This window comes from Bufo gargarizans, chromosome 2 (assembly GCF_014858855.1).
Source record: "Bufo gargarizans isolate SCDJY-AF-19 chromosome 2, ASM1485885v1, whole genome shotgun sequence".
In the NCBI taxonomy this organism is placed as follows: Eukaryota; Metazoa; Chordata; class Amphibia; order Anura; family Bufonidae; genus Bufo; species Bufo gargarizans.
The window spans coordinates 711204503-711230275 of record NC_058081.1 but is presented as its reverse complement, the minus strand read 5'-3'; positions in this window follow the sequence as shown (position 1 = coordinate 711230275).

Genomic DNA, 25773 nt, shown 5'->3' with positions numbered 1-25773 from the left:
TGTGTTTGCGGTTCCAGAAATTCAATTTCTGGGGTTTCTTCTCTCCACTTCTGGTTTTCGCATGGACCCTGAGAAGATCCGCGCTGTGCTTGAGTGGGAGCTTCCTGAGAATTAGAAGGCACTGATGCATTTCTTGGGTTTTGCCAATTATTACAGGAAGTTTATTTTGAATCATTCCTCATTTGTTAAACCACTCACTTTTATGACTAGAAAGGGGGTAGATTTTTCCTCCTGGTTGGTAGAGGCGCGTAAGGCCTTTTCTAGTATCAAGGAGAGTTTTGCTTCAGCTCCCATCTTGGTACAACCTGATATCTCTCTGCCCTTCATAGTTGAGGTTGATGCTTCTGAGGTGGGTGTGGGTGCGGTCTTGTCTCAGGGACCCTCTCCTGACAAATGGCGACCGTGTGCCTTTTTCTCGAAGAAACTCTCCTCCACAGAGAGAAATTACGATGTGGGAGATAGGGAGTTGTTGGCCATCAAGTTAGCTTTTGAGGAATGGCACCATTGGCTAGAGGGAGCCAGACACCCTATTACCGTGTTTACCAACCATAAGGATCTGGCCTACTTGGAGTCAGCCAAGCGTCTGAACCCGAGACAGGCCAGATGGTCTTTGTTCTTTTCAAGGTTTAATTTTGTTGTCAAGTTCCGCCCTGGGGTTAAGAATGTGAAGGCGGATGCCCTGTCACGTTGTTTTCCGGGAGGTGGGAATTTTGAAGACCCGAGTCCCATTTTGGCGGAAGATGTGGTGGTCTCTGCTCTTTATCCTGAATTGGAGGCAGAGGTTCAGGCAGCCCAGGCAGAGGCTCCTGATCTTTGTCCTCCTGAGAGGTTGTTTGTGCCTCTCGCTTTAAGACACAAGGTTTTTAAGGAGCACCACGATACTGTCCTTGCTGGGCACCCGGGGGGGTAGAGCCACAGTGGATCTCATCGCTCGGAGATTCTGGTGGCCGGTGCTTCGTAAGTTGGTTGAGGGTTTTGTGGCAGCCTGCGAGACCTGCGCTCGTGCTAAAGTCCCTCATTCACGGCCATCAGGTCCTCTCCTTCCGTTACCCATTCTGTTACCCATTCCTTCCCGTCCTTGGACACATCTGTCCATGGACTTCATTACGGACCTGCCTCGTTCCTCGGGGAAGACTGTGATTCTGGTGGTGGTGGACCGTTTTAGCAAAATGGTGCATTTCATTCCTTTTCCTGGGTTGCCCAATGCTAAGACGCTGGCGCAAGCATTTATTGATCACATTGTCAAATTGCATGGTATTCCTTCAGACATAGTCTCTGATAGGGGCACGCAGTTTGTTTCCAGATTCTGGAAGGCTTTCTGTTCTCGCTTGGGGGTTCGGTTGTCATTCTCTTCTGCTTTCCACCCGCATTCGAATGGCCAGACGGAGCGCGTCAATCAGAATCTGGAGACATATCTGCGCTGTTTTGTGGCGGAGAATCAGGAGGATTGGTGTTCTTTTTTGTCCCTTGCTGAGTTTGCTTTAAATAACCGTCGTCAGGAGTTCTCTGATAAGTCACCATTTTTAGGTGCATTTGGGTTTCATCCGCAGTTTGGGACATTCTCTGGAGAGGGGTCTTCTGGTTTACCTGATGAGGAGAGATTCTCCTCGTCTTTGTCATCTATTTGGCAAAAGATTCAGGATAATCTGAAGAGCATGAGTGAGAGATATAAGCGTGTGGCGGATAAGAGACGTGTGCCTGGTCCGGACCTGAATGTTGGTGATCTGGTGTGGTTGTCTACTAAGAATATCAAATTGAAGGTTCCCTAATTGAAGGTTGATTGCAGCTAAGATTACCTATTCAATGCTATATCCCGCTAAATTGAGAGTGGTATACAATGATTCTGTGAGGTTTTTTTCCACACAGTCGGAAGCGGCGCAATGGTTGGACCTAAAGGGCCTATGAAAAGTACGGAAGGTGGGTGAGGAGGGAGGTTAATGAGGGGAGGTGGCAGGGGGGAGCTTTGGTGGTAGGAGAGAGGTTGATGGGTATTGCGAAATGCCCTGTCAACCATGCAGGGTTTTTTTTTTTTTTTGGGGGACGGGTTTAAGGGAGGGTTTGGCTGCCGTCGTTTGCTGTGCAGATATGCGTGCCTCTCCGTTAAGAAAGGGGGGTTAGAAATTCCCTTTATCCATAGGATATGCCGTGTAACATTCTATTTTGGAATGTGAGAAGTCTGGGAGACAGGGTGAAGAGGACGGTGGTATTTGATCTTGTGGTCCGCCATCTGCCGGCGATTGTGGTACTATTGGAGACCCATGCTACATTAGATAGGATTTACATACTGAAAAGGAAATGGGCTTCTCTTGAGTACCACGCTTGCTACTCCTCTTATGCAAGAGGGGTTAGCGTATATATTCATCATGGGGTGGAGTATCAACCGCTAGATAACCTGATTTATAAAGAAGGGAGGTTTGTTTTCCTCCACGGGTATTGGAAAGGGCAGGAGGTCATACTGGCTTTTATTTATATTCCCCCACCATTTAATGCAACGGTGTTTTCACAGTTTGTCCAATATATATCCACAAAAAATCAATGTGCACTATTAGTGGCAGGTGACTTTAATGCAGTACCTGATCCTGAGTTGGATCGGTTCTCGTCGTTTCCTGGGCGCGGTCGCACGGGATCCCCCTTGACTGCTGTATGCCAGGAGTTGGCGCTGGTCGATATCTGGCGCCACCTCTATGGCAATAAAAAAATCTTCTCATGTTTTAGCCAGTCATTCGGGTCAATGTCCCGTATAGATCTGGCGTTTGCAAGTCGGGATCTGTGCGGTCGCGTCCTGAGAATGAGGTATGAACCTCATGGAATCTCGGATCAATCCCCAGTTCTTGTTATATTTACGGAGGCCCCAAATACAGGTAGAATCTTTAAACTGAACCCGCACTGGTTTGATGTGATAGGGGAGCAATCCCGAATAGACCAGGATATTCAGGAATTTTGGGACCTTAATGTAGGATCGGCACATATTCACTACGTGTGGGACGCTTTGAAAGCCCATATAAGGGGCTTATACTTTAGTAAAATTAATAGGTTTAGAACAGAAGTACGGCGCAGGGAACAACAATTGACAGACTTAATAAGGAGTTTACGTGCCGCATTAATTGACTCCTATACGGAGCAATCCATTAATCAGTTAAAAGATGCCAACTTACAGCTCAAGACGCTCCTATATAAAAAAGCACAACATAAGCTCCTATTTCAAGGCCAGAATCGTTTTTGTGAATCTGGTAAAACGGGCAGGTTTTTGGCTCGTCTGGTGGCCAACCAGAGAGAGTCTACCAGTATAAGAGAAATTAGGAACTTACAGGGTGTTGGGGTGAGTTCTGCAGAGGAGATAAGGGAGGAATTTGCGAGATATTATTCTACCCTTTATAAATCTGAGTCTATGTTTAGTTGTACCGATATGGATCAATATCTTCAAAGATTAGAGCTCCCCCAGTTATGTTCTCAAGATAGAGAGCGCTTGGACTCCCCCATTCTTTTAGAGGAACTCCAGGCGACTCTTTCCTCTCTAAAATATAAATCAGCCCCCGGTTCAGATGGATTGCCATTTGATCTATATAGGTACCATGCTAAAGTACTTTTGCCGATCCTGCTTCTAGTCCTGAATGAATCCCGCGCATGCTGATCTTTACCTCCATCATTTAGAGAGGCAGTGATTATCTTGGTCTTAAAAAAGGAGAAGGATCCGTGTGATATGGGGTCATATAGACCCATATCACTTTTAAATACGGACTATAAGATTTTTGCAAAAATTTTGGCCAATCCCCTAAAGAAGGTTATAGCGGGTTTGGTACACCCCAATCAGACGGATTTTATCCCGGGACGGCAAATACAGATGAGTCTATATAGTGTTTATTTGAATTTGTCTGTTGGAGGCAGTATAGACCACTCCATTCTGTCTTTAGACGCCGCAAAGGCATTTGACAGGATGGAGTGGTCCTTTTTGTGGGCTACAATGTCCCATTTTGGCCTTGGGAATCCGTTTCTGGAAATGACTCAAATGCTATATGCACAGCCAGTTGCATCTATCAGTGTCAACGGTATTAGCTCTTCCCCCGTTATGATGCGGAGAGGGATGAGACAGGGCTGTCCCCTGTCTCCTCTCCTCTTCGCTTTTTTTTATTGAACCATTGGCTTCCCGGATTCGCTTAGACAATTGTATAGATGGTTTTGGGGTGGCGGGAGTGGGCGATAAAATAAGCTTATATGCCGATGACATGATTCTGTTCCTGGATCAGGGATGGAAAATTCTCCCGTATGTTATAGAGGTAATAGAAGATTATGGCAAACTTTCCGGTTATAGAATTAATTGGTCAAAGTCATCGCTCCTCCCGCTGAACCGCAAAGCTGTAGATGAGGGGAAGCGAGTTCGTGTTTTGGCCCCTAATGATACTTTCGATTATTTGGGGGTTAAGATTGGGGTCCCTATAAATAGGTTTTATGATCTTAACCTGGCCCCGGTTTTGAATAAAGTCAGGGACAAAATCAGCGCTTGGCGGAAATTGATATTGGCACAGACGGACCGTATAGCTTTGATTAAAATGATTATCTTACCGTTAGTTTTGTTTCCGTTGTGTGCCTCCCCTATCTGGATAGATGATATCTTCTTTCATAGGTTGGAGACTATGATTAACGATTTAATTTGGGGAAGGAAGAGGGTGCGTATAAAGCAGAGATATCTATCGCTGTCGGAGGCTGATGGTGGGCTGTCATTACCTTTTTTTCAAGGTTATTTTTTATGTGCACAGATTCAGCATTGTTGTTTTTCAAAAGAGAGTTTACTTTCACGATATTTGACAAAAGTTTTTGATAAACCAGTGGATAATATCTTTGCATGTTTGGAGACCGGGTTTATGGGAATGAGGAGGTCCTTGCTGATCCCGTGCTCACTGCAGAGGATTTGGAACAGACTGAAGAAGATCCTTAAATCTTCCGGTCCATTTGTTTTCACCCCTCTGTGGGAGAACAGGGAGCTGGAGGAGTTCTTCAAAATTACAGATTTTGGTTATTGGTTACGTAGTGGTATTAACAGAGTGTCCGACCTCTTTTATATGGGTCGTTTCAAATCACTTTTGGAATTTGGTTTTTCAGATAGATCACCATTAGACCTATTTATGTATTCAAGTTTGAAACATATATTTGAAACCTCTAGGAATAGGGGGCTTATTTTTCCACGAGAGAATATATTTTTAGATTTTTGTGACGCTCAGAAGTATGAAAAAGTGAAGCTATCTAGACTTTATGCGAAACTCCGAATGGCACTGGCAACTGTAACACCTTTCAAAAGCACAGATAAGTGGGAGCAAGAGTTGAATTGCCCCCCACTACAGTGGTCTACTATTTATAGGAATGTGAAAAAGGCGACAGTTTCCAGTGCGCATAGGTTAATTCAATTTAAGATACTCCATAGACTGTATTATACGCCTAAAACCCAAGGAAAATTTCCCCAAAATAAAGATCGGGATTGCTGCTGCTCTAAATGTGGATATGTTAATGCAAACTATGTCCATTTGCTTTGGAGCTGCAGCAAAATAAGAAGTTATTGAGATGAGGTTTTTGCTACCCTACAAAAGGAGAGTTCAATGAACTATAACCCGGGAATTTTGATGATCTTTGGAGATTATGGGTCAGAAGTGGAAGTCCCGCCCCAGGTTAGACGGATTTGGATGTGGGGATTGATGGTTGCTAAGGCTATATTGATAAAGTATTGGGGCTCTGTCTCCCCGCCCTCAATAAGGGAGTGGGGTTCATACCTCCAAAAAATTAGGGTATATGAGGACATTAAAAGGAAACGGAGAGTTGCACGCAGAACTGCATAGCTATAATTAATACTGATACTATTCTATACAACAATGAATGGAGTGGACGGCAGCCAATGGGGGGGGTTGATATAGTTATTATTATATATTATCTTGAGGGTGTTCTTAGGATGTTGTGTAGAACTTTTCTTGTAAGGATGTCTATGATTGCCATGCTGGGCACACCGCTGTGATTAATATTGTTTTATGTATTAATACAAAAAAAAAAAAAAAAAAAATTGAAGGTTCCCTCCTGGAAGTTGGGTCCTAAGTTCATTGGGCCTTACAAAATCTTGTCCTTCATCAATCCTGTTGCCTACTGTCTTGATCTTCTTGGAAGATACATAATGTTTTTCATAAGTCCCTATTAAAACCTTATGTCCAACCCATTGTACCCTCCTCTTTGCCTCCTCCTCCGATTGTGGTTGATGGTAATCTTGAATTTCAGGTCTCTAGGATTGTGGATTCTCGTGTTGTCCGTGGTTCTCTCCAGTACCTCGTTCATTGAGAGGCTTATGGTCCTGAGGAGAGGATGTGGGTCCCAGTGACGGACATTAAGGCCGCTCGTCTCATCAGGGCTTTCCATAGGTCCCATCTTGAGAAGTTGGGCTCTGGGTGTCCGGAGTCCACTCGTAGAAGGAGGGGTACTGTCACCGCCAGACATCTGAGAAGCTCTGACAGACGTTCTTCAAAACCTCCTGCTTGAGGTTCTTTTGTTTTGCTTTCGTTTTGTCATCTCGTTTCCCTCTCTCAGCTGTCATCTAGTTGCACTGATTGCATCCCTTTAAATCCCTTCCCATACTGCATCACTTTGCGGTTTATACAACTTCCTGGAGTGTGTGCATGCTGGATTCCACAACTGATGCTTCTACAGATAAGTCTGTTCATTTATTTGTGTTTTCCTGTTTGCTTGATCCTAGGTGACCCTGGGTCCCTCCGTATTAAGTGTAGGGAGCCGGTGGTCGTGTCCTCTCACTATTATAGGGTGTTCAGGTGTCATACTGTCGAGGAATGAGGGTATGCAATTTTCTACACAAGGGTATGCATTTTTCTACCATAGAGATTTTTGCATAGGCTGAGCAGTAAGGGAGAGAGCTAGGGCTGTTACAAGGCTTACCCTTATGTTCCTTAGTTTTGGATCCAGTCAGTCAGATCTTCATTTGTGTCTTCTAGTTTTCTGTAACACCTACCGTGACACACAGACACAGTGCAGTAAACTATAAATAATGTTTTATTTTTTTAACAATAAAAAAATAAAATAAATATATATAAATATATATACATTTTCTTTATAATTCTTCATAACGGTGAGGGAAGGTGGACTGTCGTGGACTTGATGGTCTGGGGCTGGCAATGGTAGCTCCCCTGTCCTGGCGATAGACTGAGGTAAAACTACGGTCCACAGGAAAGGATGTAGGGCGTAATTGTGGGGTGTGGAGAAAGGAAGGGTCTGAGGAGGAGGGGACCCGAGCATGTGTAGAGGTGGAGGGAGTTTGAAAAGAAGTAGGAGTAAAATACTGGGCAGGAGAAGAATAAGAAACAGAAGGTAACACATGCTCGGGGGGGTGGGAAGGGAAAGGTTGGCGGTACTGGCCACTGGTGTGGGATGGGGGGTAGGTGTAGGATGGCGGATAGGTGTGGGATGGTGGTGGGGGGGTGACCCGTTCTCTAACATGATCTTAAACTTATGCAACTGCTCGGGCGTCAGTGAGTCCATCAAACTGATTATGCTTAGCCCATAATGGTAGTTTGGGCTGCATTGAAATGCCGACTCCACCCCCTCCCAGTGGCAAATCAAGTCCAGTTCCAGCCACAAACACCCCCGCAATGCCAGCAGACCCCCCAAATCCAGCCACACACATCCCCGCAGTGCCAGCAGCAACCACAGTTTCAGCCACAAACACCCCAGCAGTGCCAACAGACCCCCAAATCTAGCCACACACATCCCCGCAGTGCCAGCAGCAACCACAGTCTCAGCCACAAACTCCCCAGCAGTGCCAGCAGACCCCCCAATTCCAGCCACACACATCCCCGCAGAGCCAGCAGCAACCACATTCAGTGTTTGTGTTTTTTCTGCGCGCATAGCATCCGGATGACCTGCGTTTTTAACGCGCGTGAAAAAAAATGCAAACATCCTGCTGAGTCACATGTTCACTTGAGGCACAATATAAACACGCCCAACATGCTCTTCAGTTTGTGGCAGCTCCATTTTGTGTGGATCTATATAAAGTGTGTGGATTGTATTTTCAGGTGTTCCTGTATTAATCTTACTTCCCGTGAATTATCTGATGTTGAAACTGAGGTATTGAAAAAAGGTTTGTCATTTGTTCCGACCACGAACTTCTGCCTCTTCAGTTGGACCAAGGACTTACATCTATTTATCAGGCGACTGAAGTGGCAGAAGTTCTTCAAACAATCTAATAAACAAACATGTGACAGTCTGGGTCTCGATGTATCCGACTATGCTGACTTTCAGATATTGATGGACCTTGAGGAGGAGAGTAGAAGGAACCCGGGACATGGTCCATATACGGACCTTAAGCCAAAAAGCAAAAAGATGCCGCCCCCACATAATTATGAATGTATAGAGATTTTCCTGCAGATGGTATTATCGGATCTAGAGAAACTTGAGAACATGCGGCCTAGGAAACACAATCTATCACAGGTGGAAATGTCTGCACTGCAGTCGCTGGAACGGGACAAATCCATCATCATAAAGCCCTCCGACAAAGGGGGAAACTTGGTGATCCTGGACCAGCCCCTGTATGTGCAGATGTGTATGGATTTGCTTAAGGATAGAGGGGGATATGGAACTTTACCATCTAACCCTATCATCCATTTTAAGGCAGAATTAAAAAATATATTGGATGAAGGTATCCGCAAAAAAGTAATATCACCTTCGGAATATGACTTCCTCCTCCCAATGTTCCCGTGTACAGCGACCTTTTACGGGCTCCCCAAGGTCCATAAAGGCACTAATCCACTAAAAGGTAGACCAATTATTTCAGGGGTCGACTCACTTATTCAAAACAGTGGAATTTATATTGACCGTGTTCTAAGTCAGTTTGTCGTGTCCCTACCGGCATATACTAGGGACACGATGGACTTTCTTAATAAAATTGACACCATCAACTTGGACCAGGGATGCCTCCTTGCCAGTATCGACGTGGAGTCCCTTTACAGTTCTATACCTCATGATAAAGGGCTCCACGCCGTTGAATACTTCTTAGCAACTAGGGGGATATTCTGCAGGGAACATAATGCCTTTGTACTCAGGCTTCTTGAATTCGTCTTGACCCACAATTATTTTCTATTTAATAGGCGGTTCTTCCACCAGCTCAGGGGGACGGCAATGGGGAGTCCTTGTGCCCCCTCATATGCCAATCTCTTCCTGGGCTGGTGGGAGGACACCCATATCTTTCCAGACCAGAACATGTGGTGGACAGACAAGATACTGGTCTGGACACGGTACATCGATGACGTGTTTCTGGTCTGGAAAGGTGGATCGGACGATTTCAGTAGGTTCATCACTGATATCAATGTGAACAATGTGGGCCTTCGGTTTACGTCAGAGATTGACCCAAAAACAATTGCCTTCCTGGATGTGCGTGTCACAATCGAAGGTGACAGGTTAACTGCAAATATGTTTAGAAAGACGACCGCTACCAATTCCCTCCTGCACTGGGATAGTCACCACCCGGTTCCCCTCAAACGAGGGATACCAAGGGGACAATATCTCCGTGCACGGAGGAATAGCTCTGACAATCAACCTAGTGAAGCAAGGAAATTACAATCCAGGTTCAAAGAAAGAGGTTATCCACAGAAACCCTTGAACCTAGCATTCAAACATGCAGTGTCACAGGATCGCATTAAACTATTGGTCCCGAAACCGAGAAACGCAGATACAGCACAACCACCCCGTATCGTTTCTACCTACGACTCTGCCAATCAAGAGGTGATAAGGGTACTCAATAGATACTGGCCCATTTTACGGATGGACCATGATCTATCGGATATCTTAACTGAAAAACCAAGTGTCTGTTACAGACGGGGCAAAAGCCTCAAAGACCGTCTGGTACATAGCCATTATGCTCCCCCTACCAGGGAGGGCACTTGGTTGGACCGTAAACCCCTCGGGATGTTTAGATGCGGAACCTGTAAAGCCTGCCAAAATATATCCACGGCCAAAATCATAATATGTAGTGCCACCGGACAGGCATTCGATATCAGGGACTTCTGCAGCTGTCGCAGTAAAGGGGCTAGCTATACCTGCCAATGTCCCTGCCCTAAAGATTATATAGGGAAGACGATAAGGGAGCTACGTAGGAGAGTTTGCGAACATGTTAATGATGTCATCAACAAAAAAGTCACTCCAGTAGCTTCCCATATTAATGACGTACATGAAGGGGACCCTCTCTGTTTAAAATTCTCCGTTCTGGAGCTCATACCACCCTCACCTAGAGGTGGGAACTGGGACAAAAAAATCCTGCAGAAGGAATGTGTGTGGATACACAGATTTCGATCTCAGGCACCTACTGGTATCAACGAAAGGCTGACATTTACCTGTTTTCTATGAAGTGTGACTGTGTCCGTGATATCCCTATTTCCGTTTTTATAAGCCAAGCATCATGTGATTTAAGAAATGTACTGAAGATTAGACCACATGCGTAAAGCATGAAAAATATAATGATATATCAGATTGGACATCAGTGACTCAATATCGGATCACTGTCCAGAGGTAACCATGCACTCTGGTTACCCTTTTAAGGATGTATACATCAAAATTAATTGTGCTATATGCCGGAATGTGTATTTTTAAGCCTCTGCATCACAAACTTTATAATCATATATATATGTACTTCGTTACAGTAAATGTAGGGCATTGTATGATTCCGGTGCCCAATGTATGCACCTACCCTGATACATGCTGGTAATGGTATGGCCAGTATATAAATATATATGCCCATACACTATAAGATCATGCATTATGGCCATGATCATATGTAAATTATGGCCATGACTATGTGAATTACAGCACAAAATAGGATCCCATGCTTGCCAAATTCTATCATAACCCTGTCAAACTAAAGGTCTATATGTTTGAACAGGATTTTAGCTTAGCCTGGTATCAGTTATCAAGGAGGAGATTAGTATACGGAGCGCACCGCATCTTACATGAATGCATATACAGGAACTGGAGGGAGGCCGGAAGACCGGAAGTCGCTCTTTGGAACGCATGTGCGTTCCAACACTCAGAAAGGCGGCGCTGGTAAAGATCGTACAGCCCAGCCCCTAGGAATGAGCATTTCCAGTAGTTGGAACGCATATGCGTTCCAATAGCAGGAAATGGAGCTGGGCTTGTATCGAATCAACTGTTAGTGACGTGATGCGGCGGTTCTTTTAAATACAGCCGGCGCACTAGTGAATAAATCGCCTACCAGGGGGATAGAGAATATAGAGGAGACTCCACCATGTAAGTATGGCATCCCTGTAATCAGAGGTCTTTTGAATTCCCTGTGTCAGGGGATTAACAAAGAATTAACTATGGTCAACTATATCTACTAAACCGTGAGTCTGCACTTACCAGTGATTTCATATATATCTAGATGTTTATACATTGAAATTGACTGTGGTGTATAATTGTTTCCTGCCCTATACAGGATGTGGATGTAGATGTGGATAACATTATCTATACTGGATGGAGTCCTAAACAGGCATAAGTATCATTGATATGAATATATCCCCCTGTTTTAACCCCTGGTAGAGCGTCTATTTCACCTGTGCGTTCAGGCTTCTCAGCCGGCACATATCTTTGAGCACCTCCTTTATGTGACCCAGCCCTATATTGGCACCTTTTTAGTCACATACAAAGGCTTGCATAGATTAAATATATAATTACACCTCCTGATGATCCCACAATTTTCACGTGGGTGAAACGCGTCAAGGTAATTGAGGTGTTTGACTACAATGTCAACCCTTCAGGTGTATGATTATAATATCAACACTGATTAAGTGTATTTTTGTGTATTTTTGTGTATTTCTGTGTTTGTCTGTACCACTGTCTGTGTTTCTTTTTCCTTCAATTCCCATCCAGTTTACTTATATAGTTGGTAATTTAATATCCATATCTTTTACCTGGGATAACAGTCCACGTATTCTGCTGCACCCCTTTAGGGAACAGGAAGGGCTAGCAGTATAGGTACGCGGACAGGGGGCCTCCACCATCAGGAGCCCTCCCTGGGCTAAGGCTTTTAGGATAGGGGTAGATTTAGGGACAAAATTTCCCCATACCCCAGTTTAAAATCTATTCTGGATGTGGTCTTTTGGTCACTTTATTTAATTAATTTTTTTGTCTGTATACCTAATAGTTTTGATCTAGTGGATCCTCTAGGGATCGTTTTAACGTATACCATTAAAAATGATTTTTTAGGGGTTTAATTAATACAATGCTGGAAACATATATAATACATTTACCCCCATATATCAATGTTTATTGACTTTGCTGGAAATAGAGTTCCTTTTGTAAGCAGGATGTCGTCTTTGCCCACATCAACTCCTGATCTTGTGCTTTTGCACTGGCTGGTGTTTCGTTGTTTCGGAGAGCGGAGAGAAATGCTTGAGGAGGAACCGTGGAGGAAGAGGATGTGGGTTCACCCAATAATTGCACAGAGGGCTTGCAAAGGGCAGTTTCAAACTATGTATGCTGACCTGCGTGAGCACCCTGCCAAATTTGTCCGTTATTGCCGAATGTCCATCCCTACATTTGATCTGCTTTTAGGGGAGTTGAGGCCTGGCCTAACGTTCATGAACACCAACATGCGGCGTTGTGTTTCAGCTGAGGAACGGCTAATTATAACTCTGAGGTATGTAAATTTGGAAGCAGTCAGGATAAAAACAATGTATTTTATGTCCGATATATAGCTGATTTAAAGCTGCATAATATCCTGAAAAATGTGATGGTGATATTGTTTATAACGTTTATCTTTTCTTTTACGTTTTCACAGATTTTTGGCAACAGGAAACTCATTTGCCTCCACAATAGCAGGAATAGTGAGGGCTACCTGTGCCACAATGTGGTCGCGACTGCAAGCTGCTGTGCTGCCACAACCAACAAGGCAGCAGTGGCTTCAGATTGCACAGGGCTTCCAGGAGAGGGCATAATTCCCCAATTGTATAGGTGCCCTTGACGGGAAGCCACCGAACTCAGGGTCCCGATTCTATAATTATAAACAGTTTTTCTCTGTAGTTTTGTTGGCCTTGGCTGACACAAACTACAGGTTTATAATTGTAGATATCGGGACCTATGGAAGTTCGGCAGATGCTTGCATCTTCCGGGCTTCCAGAATGGGTCGGTGGCTTCAGTCCAACCAACTGGACCTTCCCCAGCCAGCTCCTCTTCCTGGCTCTTCTGGCCCACCAGCACCATATGTTATAGTTGGTGATGAGGGTTTTGCTTTATCGCCCAACCTGATGCGTCCTTTTCCTAGGCGAGGATTGAATGAGGAAAGGCGCACATTCAACTTTCGTTTAAGCAGGGCCAGAAGGTATGTTGAGTGTGCCTTTGGAATTTTAGCCAGCAAATGGCGTATTTTTCTCGGATCTTGTCGTCAGCACATTGTTTGAAGAAGTGCCATGCCAGGGAACTCCTTGAAGGTGCCTTTGGGGTGCTCGGTCCCAGATGGCGGCGGTCAGTAGCAGGCGGAGTCTCTTGGCGGCGGGAGTTCTGCTTTTGCCCACTGCTCCCTCTTTTGCTACGCTGTTGGCTCGGTCTCACCACTGCCTCTTCCTCTGAACTGTGAAAGTCAGTGGCACGACCTTCATTTCATGTGGGGTCTAGGACCTCATCGTCCCCTGCATCGTCTTCCACCCAGTCTTGATCCCTGACCTCCTGTTCAGTCTGCACACTGCAGAAAGACGCAGCAGTTGGCACCTGTGTTTCGTCATCATCAGAGACATGCTGAGGTGGTATTCCCATGTCCTCATCATCAGGAAACATAAGTGGTTGTGCGTCAGTGCATTCTATGTCTTTCACCGCTGGGGAAGGGCTAGGTGGATGCCCTTGGGAAACCCTGCCAGCGGAGTCTTCAAACAGCATAAGAGACTGCTGCATAACTTGCGGCTCAGACAGTTGCCCTGGTATGCATGGGGGTGATGTGACAGACTGATGGGGTTGGTTTTCAGGCGCCATCTGTGCGCTTTCTGCAGAAGACTGGGTGGGAGATAATGTGAACGTGCTGGATCCACTGTCGGACACCCAATTGACTAATGCCTGTACCTGCTCAGGCCTTACCATCCTTAGAACGGCATTGGGCCCCACCAAATATCGCTGTAAATTATGGCGGCTACTGGGACCTGAGGTAGTTGGTACACTAGGACGTGTGGCTGTGGCAGAACGGCCACGTCCTCTCCTAGCATCAGAGGGTCCACTAACACCACCACGACCATGTCCGCGTCCGCGTCCCTTACTAGATGTTTTCCTCATTGTTACCGTTCACCACAATAAGAAAAATATTATTTGGCCCAATGTATTGAATTCAAATTCAGGCCTTTTTTTACAGACACCTAACACTATCTGGCTATCTATTTAGGTACCGTATTACACTAATACAGGCACAGCAGTAACGACAGATTTAGCTGGATATAAATTTGAGGCCTATTATTTAGGCGCTGGGTGACAGGTATAGGTTTACTGACAGAATTAAACTTGGAAATGCACAGTAGCGTGTGTGTGAAGTTATTCAGAATGACCCTATGTGCACCTTGAATCTTATATACCCTTTTAGGGATAGATTTAAAATAGCTCTGATACAGCAGAAACCACTAAATTAGGAAATTGCTAAATTGGGAATTGTATTTCAACCCAGAACAAAAACTGTGCTTTGACGGACACTAAATAACTTGACCAGCCACAGCAGTACAGCAGTAACGACAGATTTAGCTGGATATAAATTTGAGGCCTATTATTTAGGAGCTGGGTGACAGGTATAGGTTTACTGACAGAATTAGACTGGGATATGGCCAAAAAATAACCAGACTATTGATGGTTAAATGCACTTGGTGTGACAGCTTGACCCTGATGTAGGATTTAGCCAAAAAACAACCACACCGTTGAGGGTTAAATGCACTTGATGGCACCTTGTGCTGGCACACCACAAGACACAAAATGGCCGCCGATCACCCCAGAAAAAAGTGACTGAAAAACAGTGGGCAGCCTAAAAACAGTGAGCAATTCAATAGCAGCAGTTCAATCATCCACAGCTGCAGATCGATCTCTGAATGAAGTCTTTTGGAGGAGTTAATCACTGCCTAATCTCGCCCTAACGTCGCAGCTGCAACCTCTCCCTATGCTGATCAGAGCAGAGTGACAGGCGGCGCTATGTGACTCCAGCTTAAATAGAGGCTGGGTCACATGGTGCTCTGGCCAATCACAGCCATGCCAATAGTAGGCATGGCTGTGACGGCATCTTGGGGCAAGTAGTATGACGCTTGTTGATTGGCTGCTTTGCAGCCTTTCAAAAAGCGCCAAGAAAGCGACGAACACCGAACCCGAACCCGGACTTTTACGAAAATGTCCGGGTTCGGGTCCATGTCACGGACACCCCAAAATTCGGTGCGAACCCGAACTATACAGTTTGGGTTCGCTCATCCCTAGAAATATGGAACCAAAAATGAGAACAGCAAACGATGTATGAAAACACAGTAGCTTAATTAAATGTGGAAAAACAACAGAATAAAAGAAAATTAAAGTAAATCTGGTAGGTTTTGACAATGCTAAACAACATTAGGTAGGTCCTGAAGAGAGCAGCAGAAGCAGACCTAAAGGGGTATTCCCATCTTGGACACTGTGTGATAGGTGTGGGTCCCACCTTAGAACAGAGCCCACAAAGTACCGGAGGGTGCACTATGCATGCGCGGCCACCCTCCATTCATTCCTATGGGAACACCGCAGTGCGCTTGGCTATTTTTAGAAGTCCAATTCACTTCTATGGGGCTTAGGGCTCATGCACACGAACATATTTTCTTTCTGTGTCCATTCATTTTTTTTTTGCGGACCGTATGTAGAAGCATTCATTTCAATGGGTTGACAAAAAAAAAAAACGGAAGGTACTCCGTGTGCATTCTGTTTCCGTATGTTCATATTTCTGTTCCACAAAAAAATAGAACATGTCCTATTATTTTCCGCATTACGGACAAGCATAGCACTGTTCTATTGGGGGCCAGCTGTTCTGTTCTGCAAAATACGAAATGCAAACGGATGTCATCCGTATCTTTTGCGGATCCGTTTTTTGCGGACCGCAAAATACATACGGTCTTGTGCATTAGCCCTTAGGGAAACAGCCACGCTAGAGCTTGGCTATTTTCGGCACTCCCATAGCAATGAATGGAGGATGGCTCCGGGACTTTGCAGGCTCCGTTCTAAGTATAGAACCGATGGGACCTGCACCTATCAGACATTGGGGGCATATCCTAGCAATATGCCCCCAATATCCAAGGTGGGAATACCCCTTCAAATATCAGGAGTAGTACCAGATCCTGGTCCTTGAGTGCAGGAGAGCTTTACTATGAAATGCACTCTGCATTGAGCTGTGAGACAGCCCCTCCTCTCTGCATCGAGTGACAGCTGTAACATTCAACCAAGAGACCTTTAAGTAGTGTTGAACGAATCAAAGTATTCAAAGGGGACTTCGATACGAATTTCAGGAAAAATTAAATTTGCTGCGAAGCCGAATTTCCGCGTGCTTTCGATTTTCCCTGAAATGGCGGTAAACAAAAAAAATACATACTCACTTCATCTATTTGCGTGTGAAGAGCCCGCCGAGGCCATCTTGATTGAAGATACCACACAAAATCTTACATGTGGTGACATGTGACATCACCACGCCGGCTGGCGTGATGACATCATCACATCACCGCACAAGATTTTGTGCGGTATCTTCAATCAAGATGGCCTCGGCGGTGAGTAAATTTCTTTTCAAAATTGATTAACCCCTGAAAGTCCGAATTTTTTATCTCAAATGTTGCGATCATCGATGAGCGTGGCATCTAGGGATACTACACCACCGCTCCTAAGGAAAAACAACTAAGATATTTAACAAACCAGATTTGTTATAAATTTCACCAAAATTGTACTTCTAAACAAATCCATCGTTTTGGCAAACTAGTGAACATAGTGTTCAGACAAATTGCGCAAAATAATGCCTTCCATTTTACATTTCAAATTCAGTACACTAGTGAGAGAAATAGAGCAGGAAAGATGCAGACAGAGCATCATATGACCCCATGTGGGGTCCTGGCTGGTTGGATTCTCCACAATACATTGCAGTCAGCCTCACAGCCAATCAGAAGGGACAATATAAACATGTGCGATAGGCATAATGTAAGGTTCCAAGAAGGGAAGCCATTCTGACATCAGCTACTGATGCGATAGGACAATCTGTCACAGATAGACACACAAGACAATGAGTTTAGTTTCTTACAATATTAAGGAGTGGGAACATATATTTGATTGAATTACTTGATAGACAGCCAGGCTTTATCTTTAAGACCAGTTAGTGAGTTAGTGTATTGTGCTACAGCCAAGTGTGTAATTGCACTTTTTCTTTTCTTTTTTTAAGTGTATTTTAGTGTGTCCACAGCAGTGTATGTTGTGGTCACAAGTAGAGATGAGCAAATTTGTTTTGTGTCCGATTCTGTAAATTTTTCCAGAAAATTCTATTCATGGCTAAATCGATTTGCTATGAATCAAGTTTGCTCTAATTGGCCTGAAAATTGGTATATCACTCTATGAGGTCACATAGAACTTGCCATTCTCGAATGTTTGCTCTCTCTCCCTTTTACAGTGCCTTGAAAAAGTATTCATAACCCTTGAAGTTTTCAACGTTTTTCACTTAACACCCACAAACGTAAATGTATTTTATTGGATTTTTATGTGACAGACCAACACAAAGTAATAAGTACATGTGAAATGAAAAGAAAATGATCAACATTTTTAATAAATATAAATCTGAAAAATTAGGCGCATTTGCATTCAGCACTACGGGTAAATACTTTCTAGGACCATCTTTCGCAGCAATTACAGTTGCGAGTCTTTTGGGGTATTTCTCTACCAGCTCTGCACATCTAGAGGATGACATTTTTGCCCAAATGTGTCTGTGAACAGCATTTTTCAAGTCTTGCCACAGATTCTCAATGGGTTATGGGTCTGGACTTTGAATGAGCAATTCTAACACATGAATATGGCTGTGTAGCTATGAGTTAATGCCTGGTTGACAATGTTAACAAATAGCCTGTTTAAAAACACACTGCACTACTGCATTTGTTATGCTTTTTAAAATGAAAAAATGTTCCAAAAATGAACCCTTTTTGAGGCAGATGATGTTTAAATACACATGGTGTTATCTGAAAAAAAAAAAAGCTATGTCTTGTTGGGACCAAACATCCCAAAATTATGTCTTAATGCCCCTGTTTATACACAGATGTTTTAATGTCAGAAAAAACTGTGGCTTGTTCTGTACCAGCCTGGAAAAATCACCATACCAGTAACATGAACCCTTTATAGATCAGGATGATACGGGTGCCGAAATACTTATTATGTGTAGTTTATTTTTTTATTTTTATTTTTTTTTACCAAATTTAAATGAGCGGATATGGAAAAAGAAGCTATATATATATATATATATATATATATATATATATATATATATAAATATATATATATATATATATACACAGTATATCTCTATTACAGTGTATTGTAACAATCAGTTTTACACTGACACTTCACCTATCAGACTCTGCCTCTGAGCCTGCAGGCTTACATAGTTGGCAGACCCACAGGCCTTTGTTAGGCCTCCAGGTGCCATAACAGCAATCGGGAGAGAAGGACATCTAATTTAGGCTTTTAAGGTGTTAAACATCTGGAATCGCTCTGATCTGGTATGGTGCGCTAAGGGGTTAAAGTATAAGTACACTTTGAATGGATGAGGGCACAAGATGAAATAAAACAAGCAACAGAGTCGGAATAATATGGTCGCCCGGCGATGAAGAGAGCACAGCTGAGAGGGGCATACAATCAGTGAAGGATAACATTTTGTGTATTTCAAAGACTGTATGTCATTTTTGGGAAAATAAGGATGGATAGAAGATGTGTATCAAGAGGGTGGTGATGTTGGAAGATGTGTATAATACTGTATAAAGGCCAGCTGATTGGCAATTAGGGGTATTGTAGTTTGGTGATAAATTGTAGCCATGTTGTGGCTGGTAAAAGCAAGGCAATAGAGTAAGGATGGAAAGGTATATAACACAACAGCAGCGGAGGAGGGAAACTGAATGGAGTATATTTGGAGCGGGAGAAGAAAAGGAGAGGGTTAATCACCAGACCTTCGGATCGAGGGTCCGAGAAATAATTGCAGGGAGCCAAAGGAGGGCAAACTAGGAAGTTTCTACTAATTGAGGAAAATAATAGAAAAAAAATCGAATGTAGGTGGGCAGGCTGCCACTGGTCTCAACCTAACCCTGATGACCACAGGGTAGGTGATAGGGAAGGAAAGTGGTGGTGTGTGAAAACGCTAAAAAAGACCAGGCGGGAGGCGCCAAAAACCCTTGAATACGGATTTGGAGCAGTGGCTGACAGGTTCGGCGTTTTTTGAAAGAGGCATCCACGGTATGATGACGAGAATTTTAAAAGAAATAAAAAGAATACCCACCACCACCGTATTAAGATTGCCTTCCCCAAACACTATCAACGATACCTGGCAGACCATTGGGAAACCACCATCAAATAACAATGGAAATATGGATAATAAATATTTCTATGCACTGGATACCATCAAGGACTTTATAAAGAACGAGATAGACTGGTATTTTCTATCTATTTATGAACTCTTGGGGATTATCCTCCGAGGTCTAAGACTTTCACTAAAACCTTCTTTTGCAAATGACCCCCAATTTGTGAAAGAATGGATAGAGACAAGTGATAATTGTTCACAACAATATATAAGAATCCTTATTGAAAAAAGAAAAGCCACATGCACACAGTTGGGCCTGAAACTCAAAAAATGGCTATTCAAACAACCCCAGACCATACCCGAAGATAAGGGCCTTTTTTGGGACACATTTAGACGGTTTGAATATAGCGAAGTCTTTAGGAAGTGTAATAAATTGTCAAGAGATATCAAAGATTATGACCTAAGCAGAATTAGGTCTTGGGAAAGAAAACACTCCCCCTCCTTGACACAAAACATCACATCCACTTTCTCTAGGAAGACACATAATAGACCTCCTCATTTGCACCCCCACCCAAGATATGCTCTCAACAAAACACGGTCCACTATACAAAACAGGGTTTTTTATAACACGACCACCTATGGGACATCAAGATCTCATAATATCCAACATCCAGAATATAAAATCCTGTAGAGCCTTAGATCCACCACCAAAAAACATTTTCCGTTCAAATGGCAATCACTATCCCTCAAATACATATGGCATTGATCCCACACCTTCACTCAACAGAGCTACCGATCCTGGGGTGCCCAACTCTCTCCATCCATCCACGCAGTAATTACTAGTAAGAATCTAAAACAGCCCATCTTAGATACGATAGAGAACTCCACTTCAATTGATAAACACATCATATCAGCATCCCCCACTTCCGGCTCCACAAAATCCGCCCTGTCCCCAATTAATCCCCGTATATCTCCTAGTCATCTTGCATCCGAAATTTCTGTTAACGATATTTCTGTCCCTCACAGCTCCTGTTCAATTCAATGGCCAACATCCCCTAGAAATTTATTATCCCAACCCTCCTTAAACGATATCTCCACACATTCAGTTTCCACCACCCAATCTGATATTTTTTTAGATCTACCCTCCAACCTCTCTAGAAGCCCTTTTTTAGGGAAAATTTCACCCACAGTGAGCAATCCCAATCACACTCCGCCTGCAAGACAGACAATTTCCAGTCTACAAGTCTTGAGTCCCTTATTCACCCCCACAGGCCCCATTTTCCCTACTCAGACCCACTAGCCTCCCAATTTGAAGATCACTCATTTCCTCAGCCCCATCCTGTCATCACACAAAAGAACAAAAAAAGATTCAGGGGATGCAGAGGGGCAAGAACCAAACACCCCAAGAAGAAAAAAAAAAACTCCCTCAGTACAGTAATAAACAATTTGATACTCTAACTACCACCGCACAGACAGAACCCAATAGTGACCCCCAACTTGCCCCTCTAAAAGATACTAGAGGAATATTCAACTTATCTAAACACTAACGTACACCTGACGAACTTAATTTGTTGACATGAACCAGTGGATCCGGACATTGACATTAAAAAGACATTTCACCATCAAAACTCTTAGCCTGGGGGAGAAGGAAAATCCAATACCAATATTCAATATTAACACCAACACCTCCACTAGCAAGGCTCCCTCAAATATAGAAGAAATCTTCACCCCCACCGAAAATGAAGTCTATGCTTGTATCCCATCAGGTCTGGAGAAAAAAATCATCCTTCTATCCGTTAGAGAGCAGAGGACCCCATCTAGAGAATTTCCTTAACATGGTCCTAGACGACCTAAATACCCTGAAAAAACCCGAGTCCCATCTCTCTCCAATAATCTCAATGCTAGAGAAAAAAATGCTAAAGAAAAACAAAGAAATAGTGATAAAAAACGCTGATAAGGGAGGGGGGGGGGGGTTGTGATTATGGATCTTGACTATTATGTACAAGAATCCAAAAGAATTCTGGCAGATCTAGCTTATTACAGAGTTCTTGTAGAAGACCCGACTCCAAACTTTAAAAAAAAAAAAAACACTACTGGAACTATTAGACTCTGGTTTTAATCAAAATTTTATTGATAAAAAAGAAAAAAATGTTTCTTACCACAAATCATCCCACTACAGCTCGCTTTTATTTTCCGCCTAAAATGCATAAGTCTCTCACCAACCCACCCGGCAGACCGATCATTTCTGGCATAAACTCTCTCACCTCAAACCTTTCAGCCTATGTTGATAGTTTTTTACAGAAATACGTACAGAAACTGGTAAGGAGACGACTAAGGCAATTTATTTAATAAGATCAGGAATAACCTCTGAACCTCCTCCAGGGACTCCAAATATCGAGGAAGACAAATTCCCAGTGGGAAATTTCCTCCATCCTATAAATCTGGTCTATCCTGGCATACCAGTTCTCAAGGGTAAGGATGTCAGAGGAGAGCCAGAATCTCGGAAGGAGTAGTCTAGCAGCTCCCATCATAATGGAGAAAAGCGAGGCTTTATTTTTATGGATTTTCTGGAGCCCCAGGGAGAGGAGAACCAACTCCGGTGTACAAGTAAAGGAAGTTTGACAGATTTTGTTTATACTTTTCACTATCTCCTCCCACCAAGGTTTGATCAAGCTACAGGACCACCAGATGTGCAGATAGGAGCCCTTCGCTGTTTTACATCTCCAGCAGAGATTAGGGGAGTTTTTGTTGTAGAGACACGTTCTATCTGGTGTTTTGTACCAGCGAGACAGGATCTTGTAGCTGTTCTCCTGTGTTCGGGCACATCTGGAGATCCTGTGCGGAGCAATCATCATGGAGGAGATTTCCGAATCAGATAGGGACCTTTGTAGATCCTTCTCCCATAAACCGACTATTGCAGGTTTGGGTACAGAAGTTGCAGATTTCAGGTTTCTATAAATTGTGGAGATGAGTTTGGAGGGATTTAAAGTGGCGCTCAATAATCTTTCGAACCAGTGGAGGTCTTTGAGGGGTGAGGTGTTTTTAAGGGAAGAAAGGGTTTCTGATTTGAGAAATTTCTGTGGAATGGGGTCACATTGTTTAATTTGGAGATGTTCAAGTAATTTTTGGTCTGTGAGTAGTGTCCCATCTGAATTTAATAGTTTCTCCAAAGGGATGGAGGAAGAACGTAGAGAGAGGGGGAAGCTATCTCTAAGCTCTCTGGGAGCTAGGGAGATTATATCTTTAGTAAGCAATAAAGGGGAAGGGAGGGAAATTGAATTTTCCCTGGATGAAAACCATTTCCAAGTTTTGAAGGTGTTCTTAATTATCGAATTAGGAATTGTATAAAGGTTAGGGAGGGGCTTAACTGATATAAGTAGGGCACGGAGTATTCAAAAAGGAGTTTTCCAGGGTGGTCCACGTCTTGGTCGAGGGGGGCCTAATCCAATCGACTATCCTGGATAGGAGAATAGACCTCATGTATGCTTCAGGGTCAGGTAATCCTATCCCACCCATCTTCTTTGGCTTAGATAGAGTAGAGAAGGAAATGCGAGGGGCTTTACCTTGCCAAATGAATTTACGGATATGTTTATTTAAAAGGCTAAAGAAGGAGTTAGGCAGTTCTATAGGAAGAGTCTGCATTAGGTATGTGAGTCTTGGCATAACTAGGGACATAAGCAGATTTTTCCTTCCGAACCAGGATAAAAAAGCAAAATTTAATGAGTCCAATTGGGCAATAATGGAAGATAGAAGGGGTTTATAGTTTAAGGCATAAAGGTCAGAGAGAAAGGGAGTTAGCTTAACACTCAAGTATGTTAATTGTTGGGTATCCCAGTTAAAGGGGGTGGAAGCCTTGAGAGAAGCAAGGGTTGAGAGAGGAAGTCCCATGTGCAGGACTTGAGATTTGGTGGGATTAACTTTAAATTTAGATAAAGCTCCAAATTGGTTCAGTAAAGAGAGGATGATGGGCATGGATTTATAGGGGTTAGACGTGATTATTAGGAGGTTGTCCGTGAAAGCAGCTAGTTTGAATTCTGTACCCTCCACTCGTAAGCCCTGTATATTGTCCTCCTGTCTTAATGCTTGTAGGAGGGTCTCCATAACGAGGACAAGAATAAGGGGAGAAAGGGAACAGCCCTGCCTGGTCCCGTTCTTAATTGGGAAGCTAGCTGAAAGAATTCCATTGACTGACACGGACGCCGAGGATTGGGCATACATCGAGAAGATTGATTTGATGAAAGGGTCTGGGATCTGGAATTTTTGTAAAGTGAAGCGGATGTAAGACCAATCAATTCTGTCAAATGCTTTCTCAGCGTCCGTGCCAATCAAGGTCAGGGGGGTATGTTTTTGGGAGGCATAGAAAAGGGAATTTAAGACTTTGGTGGTATTGTCTTTGCCTTCCCGTCCCTTGACAAAGCCCACTTGGTCTGGGTGAATTAGGGTAGGAAGGAGAGTATTCAGACGAAGGGCGAGCATCATGGCAAGGAGTTTTAGGTCGACATTAAGCAGGGAGATGGGGCGGTAGTTGGAGCAAGAGGTGGTGTCCTTCCCCTCTTTGGGGATTATAGTGATGGTAGCCCTCGTCATATCAGTGGAAATGGGGGACCCTTCCAGAGAAGAGTTATAAATTGGGAGTAAATAGGGGGTGAGAATATTCTTAAAGGAGGAATAGTACAGAATCGGGAGGCCATCTGGACCTGGGCATTTCCCTGTAGGGGTTGTTTTTATGGCCGCTTCCAACTCCCCGGAAGAAAAAGGTTTAGCAAGGAGCTCTTTTTGGGAAGAGGTCAGGGAGGGGAGTGAAAGGGAGTCTAGGAAGTTTTTGATTTGAGGCGCTTTTTCCCCAGAGGAGTATTTAAGTTCCTGTAGGGGGAGATCGTATAGGGACTTGTAAAAAAGTCTAAATTATTCGGCAATGTCATCCGCTTTAAAAAGAAAGGTACTTTGTGGGGATTTGATGCTCTGGACATGTCGGGACCCCCTTCTCTGTTTTATTTTCCGGATCATAAACTTAGAGGCCTTATCGCCATGGGCATAAAACTTCTGTTGAGATGACAAGAAGTATTTTGCTGAACGCTCGTTCAAGAGGTTTTTCAATTCTGATCTGACAGGTGCAGAGCAAGATGGGAATGTTTATGTTGTTTCCCTAGGGAGTGAATCCTTGACAGAAGGTTATTCAGCTTTTTCTCTGATTCTTTTTTAAGAAAAGAACAGAGGCTTATGAGTTTGCCTCTAATATAGGGTTTATGGGCATCCCATAGCGTTTGGGGAGAAATTTCCGGGGTGTCATTAAGAGAAAAATATTCTTCAAGGTGAGAGGCTATCTGAGACTTATGGGAAGTGTTGCCCAGTAGGGACTCATTGAGGCGCCAGGTGGGAGCTCTGGGGGAGGACGGCAATAACTGTAGATCACAAGTTATAGGGGCGTGGTCGGAAAGGGTGATATCACCAATTTTTGCTAATTTTCAAGATTGCAGTTTGTCTTTAGGCATAAAAATATAGTCAATTCTAGTATATGTGTCATTAACCGGTGAGTAATAGGAAAAATCCAAATCTTCCAGGTGTAAACACCTCCATACGTCTACCAGGCCCAAGTTAAACAGCTTGACCTGAAGGGCTTTAAGGCCTCTGGTAGAGACTGCAGATTTTTTGGAGGATGAATCCAATAGTGGGTGAGGGTTAGGTTAAAGTCACCTCCCAATATTAATGTGCCTTCAATATGTTCTTCTATTAGATTCAGGAGGGAGAGAAACCAGTCTATCTGGCCGGAGTTGGGGGCATACACATTCACTAGTGTGAAAACTTGTTGTCCTATCAGACTTTTTAGGATGAGGTATCTGCCCTCTGGGTCTAGAATTTGGGTTTGGAAAGTGAAAGGAAAATCTTTGCGAAATCCTATACTCACGCCTCTAGAGCGAATGACAGATTGGGGTAATGACCATGTTTAAAATGGGTTTCCTGCAGGAATATCACAAAATTATTCTCTTTTCTCAGTAGTGAAAAGATTCTGCACCTTTTAGAAGGCGATCTCAGTCCTTTAACATTGTAAGAGACCAGATGCACGTCCGCAATTATTTAATGTAAATTGAGAAAAGCGAGAAGTGGATGAAGGTCCATCTGGTCTCCCCAAGGAAGGCGCTAGTAGGGGGAGGGTCAGTGAATGGGCAAAACCTGCATAAATAAGTTTTGTAGGAGGGAAAAGCAAAGTGCATATAGTAAAAGTCTTACTGTCACAATTGGAA